Here is a 6,000-nt window from a genome sequence, read left to right as displayed (position 1 = left end):
ATGCAATGTCCAGAAGTGTTAAGAATGATTGTGTCACCTCTGAATATGTTAATTTTTATTGTGCACTAACCCTCTAATAAGTTGTTTCGAGTTTGGTGTGGAGGAAGTTTTCAAGGATCAAGAGAGGAGTATGATGCAACATGATCAAGGAGAGTGAAAGCTCTAAGCTTGGGGATGCCCCGGTGGTTCACCCCTGCATATTCTAAGAAGACTCAAGCGTCTAAGCTTGGGGATGCCCAAGGCATCCCCTTCTTCATCGACAACATTATCAGGTTCCTCCCCTGAAACTATATTTTTATTCCATCACATCTTATGTGCTTTTCTTGGAGCGTTGGTTTGTTTTTTTTTTTTGTTTTGTTTGAATAAAATGGATCCTAGCATTCACTTTATGGGAGAGAGACACGCTCCGCTGTAGCATATGGACAAGTATGTCCTTAGTTTCTACTCATAGTATTCATGGCGAAGTTTCTCCTTCGTTAAATTGTTATATGGTTGGAATTGGAAAATGATACATGTAGTAATTGCTATTAATGTCTTGGGTAATGTGATACTTGGCAATTGTTGTGCTCATGATTAAGCTCTTGCATCATATGCTTTGCACCCATTAATGAAGAAATACATAGAGCATGCTAAAATTTGGTTTGCATATTTAGTTTCTCTAAGGTCTAGATAATTTCTAGTATTGAGTTTGAACAACAAGGAAGACGGTGTAGAGTCTTATAATGTTTTCAATATGTCTTTTATGTGAGTTTTGCTGCACCGGTTCATCCTTGTGTTTGTTTCAAATAAGCCTTGCTAGCCTAAACCTTGTATCGAGAGGGAATACTTCTCATGCATCCAAAATACTTGAGCCAACCACTATGCCATTTGTGTCCACTATACCTACCTACTACATGGTATTTTCCGCCATTCCAAAGTAAATTGCTTGAGTGCTACCTTTAAAATTCCATCATTCACCTTTGCAATATATAGCTCATGGGACAAATAGCTTAAAAACTATTGTGGTATTGAATATGTAATTATGCACTTTATCTCTTATTAAGTTGCTTGTTGTGCGATAACCATGTTCACCTGGGACGCCATCAACTATTCATTGTTGAATTTCATGTGAGTTGCTATGCATGTCCGTCTTGTCAAGTAAGAGAGATCTACCACCTTATGGTTAAGCATGCATATTGTTAGAGAAGAACATTGGGCCGCTAACTAAAGCCATGATCCATGGTGGAAGTTTCAGTCTTGGACATATATCCTCAATCTCAAATGAGAAAATTATTAATTGTTGTTACATGCTTATGCATAAAAAAGGAGTCCATTATCTGTTGTCTATGTTGTCCCGGTATGGATGTCTAAGTTGAGAATAATCAATAGCGAGAAATCCAAATGCGAGCTTTCTCCTTAGACCTTTGTACAAAGTGGCATAGAGGTACCCCTTTGTGACACTTGGTCAAAACATGTGCATTGTGATGATCCGGTAGTCCAAGCTAATTAGGACAAGGTGCGGGCACTATTAGTACACTATGCATGAGGCTTGCAACTTGTAAGATATAATTTACATGATACATATGCTTTATTACTACCGTTGACAAAATTGTTTCATGTTTTCAAAATCAAAGCTCTAGCACAAATATAGCAATCGATGCTTTTCCTCTATGGAGGACCATTCTTTTACTTTCAATGTTGAGTCAGTTCACCTATTTCTCTCCACCTCAAGAAGCAAACACTTGTGTGAACTGTGCATTGATTCCTACATACTTGCTTATTGCACTTGTTATACTACTCTATGTTGACAATATCCATGAGATATACATGTTACAAGTTGAAAGCAACCGCTGAAACTTAATCTTCTTTTGTGTTGCTTCAATGCTTTTACTTTGAATTATTGCTTTATGAGTTAACTCTTATGCAAGACTTAATTGATGCTTGTCTTGAAGTGCTATTCATGAAAAGTCTTTGCTATATGATTCACTTGTTTACTCATGTCATATACATTGTTTTGATCGCTGCATTCACTACATATGCTTTACAAATAGTATGATCAAGATTATGATGGCATGTCACTCCAGAAATTATCTGTGTTATCGTTTTACCTGCTCGGGACGAGCAGAACTAAGCTTGGGGATGCTGATACGTCTCCGACGTATCGATAATTTCTTATGTTCCATGCCACATTATTGATGTTATCTACATGTTTTATGCACACTTTATGTCATATTCGTGCATTTTCTGGAACTAACCTATTAACAAGATGCCGAAGTGCCGATTCTTTGTTTTTCTCGTTTTTGGTTTCGTAAATCCTAGTAAGGAAATATTCTCGGAATTGGATGAAATCAACGCCCAGGGCCTATTTTGCCACGAAGCTTCCGTAAGTCCGAAGACGAACGAAGTGGGGCCACAGGTGCCCAAACCCTAGGGCGGCGCGGCCCCCCTTGGCCGCGCCGGCCTATGGTGTGGGGCCCCTGTGCCCCCTCTGACTTGCCCTTCCGCCTACTTAAAGCCTCCGTGACGAAACCCCCGATCGAGAGCCACGATACGGAAAACCTTCCGTAGACACCTCTAGTGAACTGTGGACCCCGGTCCAATTCTCTTTCTTGAAATTCAATCTCTTGCACATCTTGTTTTACTGTTTTCTGCAAACAATCATCTTCCACACAATACGGTTAATCCTTTGTTACAGCAATCCGGTGAGATTGACAACCTCACTGTTTCGTTGGGACAAAGTACTTTGGTTGTGTTATGCAGGTTCCACGTTGGCGCCGGAATCCCTGGTGTTGCGCCGCACTACATCCCGCCGCCATCAACCTTCAACGTGCTTCTTGGCTCCTCCTGGTTCGATAAACCTTGGTTTCTTTCTGAGGGAAAACTTGCTGCTGTGCGCATCATACCTTCCTCTTGGGGTTCCCAACGAACGTGTGAGTTACACGACATCATCGCTCTGAGCCTCGATTGAGCATCGTCGCAGCTGATCTGAGCAGTCGCTGCTCGAAGGAGATCTCCAGCAGCAGCACATCGACGGCAAGGTAAGGCTGCATCGGGGATCTTCCTCCCTCTTTGTAAGGGAGTTTTTGCCTACTCTATGTAGCGTGTAGTGCAGATTGCAGAAGAATGGCATGTCCTGCAATCGTATGACGTTTTAGTAACATGACATGACAATAAATCTATACCTATACCTAATAATAAAGGGAGAAGCGTTTCCGTGGTTTGGTCCGTATGTTTCAGTCGTCCGCCTGTTGTTTCATCCGTCGCTGTTACATCGTGTGTTGTTTCTTTTCCTCTAAACTCTTTGATTCTATCGTGCACGGTTTGGAAACCGATGGTCTTTCCATCGTGTACTGTCAGGAAACCGGCAGGTGCAGGCCCGTAGAAGCCTACCTCTGCTTCTCCTAACCCTTCCTTTTCTTCCTGGACCTATAAAAAACGCCTTGCAGGGGACGCCGGACGCAGGACACCCAGCCACGATTCACAGAGCTTGCCTCAGTCATCAGATTCGTTTGGGGCTCGGCGGGTCGCCCCCGTGTATATTGGTGAGGAACTCAGGCGGCTATTGCGAGAGTAAAGGAGATATATTGCCACTCAATCAATCCGGCAAGAAACGTGACGCTATGATGCAAGAGATATTGACTACAAATCAATCACTCCGGCGACTAACGATAAGCGTGATGGCGGCGTACCATCCTACCAGTACGTGCGGTCTTCTTTGATTGGCTAGAGGCTGGAGACGAGAGGGTGGCGCGTGCACGGTGTGGTCTGCCGCTTGTGCGTGCCATGCGCTGCAGACGCGTTGTGGTCGATGGCGCAGTGCAGCTCCGGAAGTACTGATGCCCTCACCTCTTTTTGGTAATTATTCTGAAACGCGCAGGAATCTGAGTCTGATTGAATTTTCATCTCGCCGTCGCTTTGGATCATGTGATGTTCGTGGTGCGGCGCGACGCCTTCATCTCCTCCGGCGGGGACGTGCGGGATCGAGGGTCATGTGTTGCTCGTGGCCACGTGGGTCGCTTCTATTCTCCAACGTGGACGTGATGAACAACAAAGTTGTGGACGATGGCACGGTGGTTGGTTGTGGACATGCCCAGGTCGAAGATATAGGAGGTCGTCGCATCGTTTGCTCACTTAGCATGCGCCCGAACTCGAAGATAGGCCCCGCGTTCTCGCATGCTTCGGTAGCCGCAACGTCCCCGCAATCTTGGAGTCGTTATGGGGGCACGCCGGCTCGCCATGTATACCATGGAGGCATGGAGGACCTCTCCAATCGGTCGTCGGTGAGCTTGATGGTTCTTCCAATGCTATGCCTTTCTTCAACAGCGAGGACAAGGAGGAGGTGGTGGTGTTCCTTGAGGCATTCGAACAGGTGAGCACCGTGAGGACCGTCGGCCTATATACGCGTTGCTTTCGATCGTTTTTGTTTCTTGGAGAAACACACATCGATCCTTCATGATCATTCTCGAGACCGTGAGAATTAGAACCATCTCTGGGTGAACTCCATGGCATGCATCTATTGTTTCGTCTTTTTCTCGTGAACAAGATGTGAGCATACATCGGATTATATACATGCATGTATGGATGTTAAAAACTTTTCTCCACCAATTAGTCTGGGTACAATTTTTTGTGTGTTGCAAATCATGAATATAGATTTCTTTGAAAACAACTAGAATTTTAGGTCTAAAACAACTCACGATTTATCGTTATCATTGTCGGATCAAGTTTTTTATTGTTGAAATTGCATGGGGAAGAAAATTTCCTTTATACTTCAAAATCTTTGATCCATGTGCTTTCTTTTTCATCATTAAGAAATATACTATTTTAATATTTGTGTTGTATCGAGCTTGTATTTCACTTTGCGTTTGAGAAAGAGAGATGCTCTGTAGTTACAGAAATCATAATATATCCGGTATAAAGAGTTAGTTTTACAAGAATATTGAACTTTATATTTGAAACACACCTCACAATGTATCACTATCATAGTTGGATCGATTTTTCTTCCTAAAAACTTGCTTGATATGTCTTGAGATTCTTCTCTCCCGTTGCAACGCACGGGCACTTCGCTAGTACATAAATAAAAAGATTGAGGTGATAACTAGTTATACCACCATAACATTTGATTTGTCCATGAGACATATAACTTTCATAATATTTGCATCAATTACATATATTTTGATATTTATTTCCGTGTCGTGTAGGTTTTCTTAGCTATTACTCATGATAAAAAAAAATGTAAATTCTGAAATTGCTGATCGGCTATAGTAGGAACTGTCCGCCATCATCACGCTACGTCTGTGCCATTCCAATATTGGACGAGGCCATCAGTATCATCCGACACCCTTGCCTCTTCTTCCTCCTCCCTGCAGAGAGAGAGCGCTTACCTTCACGCCGCTCCAATCCCCTATCTTGCAGCCAGAGGCAGAGCTATGTACAAGTCAGGGGGGGGGGCCACCGCCCCCCCCCCCCAACTTTTTGAGAATTACTGCCCAAGCCATGACCCCGGAGGTAATTCGACAAATTCTGAACTCCAGTGACTTCAAGGAGATGCTGCAGACAGTTCTCGAGGATCATCACAAGGAGCTGGTGCCAGAAATCTCTGCCCAACTCGCTGAAGTTGTAAAGGTGATGAAGACCTACCCAACACAGGTGAGCAACATGACGGTGAGCAAAACACTGAGATGATGGATATTTAGAATGCGGGGGCATTTACCCTTAAACTTGTTTTCTTTTCAGGCTGCTGAGGGTTGTTCCAACACCCTGAAGACGGAATAGGATCTGAAATCGAGCCTGGAGATGTGCACAAGAAGAAAACCTTCTAAGGAGTGTCCACAAGATTACCTTTTGGATCCCTCTTTGCGGCTAGCCAGACGGTGATCAGATCGACAAACAAAAGGACAGAGTCGGCACCCTCCTCTCCTCTCCTCTCCTCGACGAGTAAAGAGTCAAAGTCTAAGTCGTCACACACGACGCACGCGTATGACACACCCCTCCTCATATTTATAGACAGGGATGGTAGGGCAA

This window comes from Lolium perenne, chromosome 2 (assembly GCF_019359855.2).
Source record: "Lolium perenne isolate Kyuss_39 chromosome 2, Kyuss_2.0, whole genome shotgun sequence".
Classification (NCBI taxonomy): domain Eukaryota; kingdom Viridiplantae; phylum Streptophyta; class Magnoliopsida; order Poales; family Poaceae; genus Lolium; species Lolium perenne.
This window is presented reverse-complemented; position numbering follows the sequence as displayed.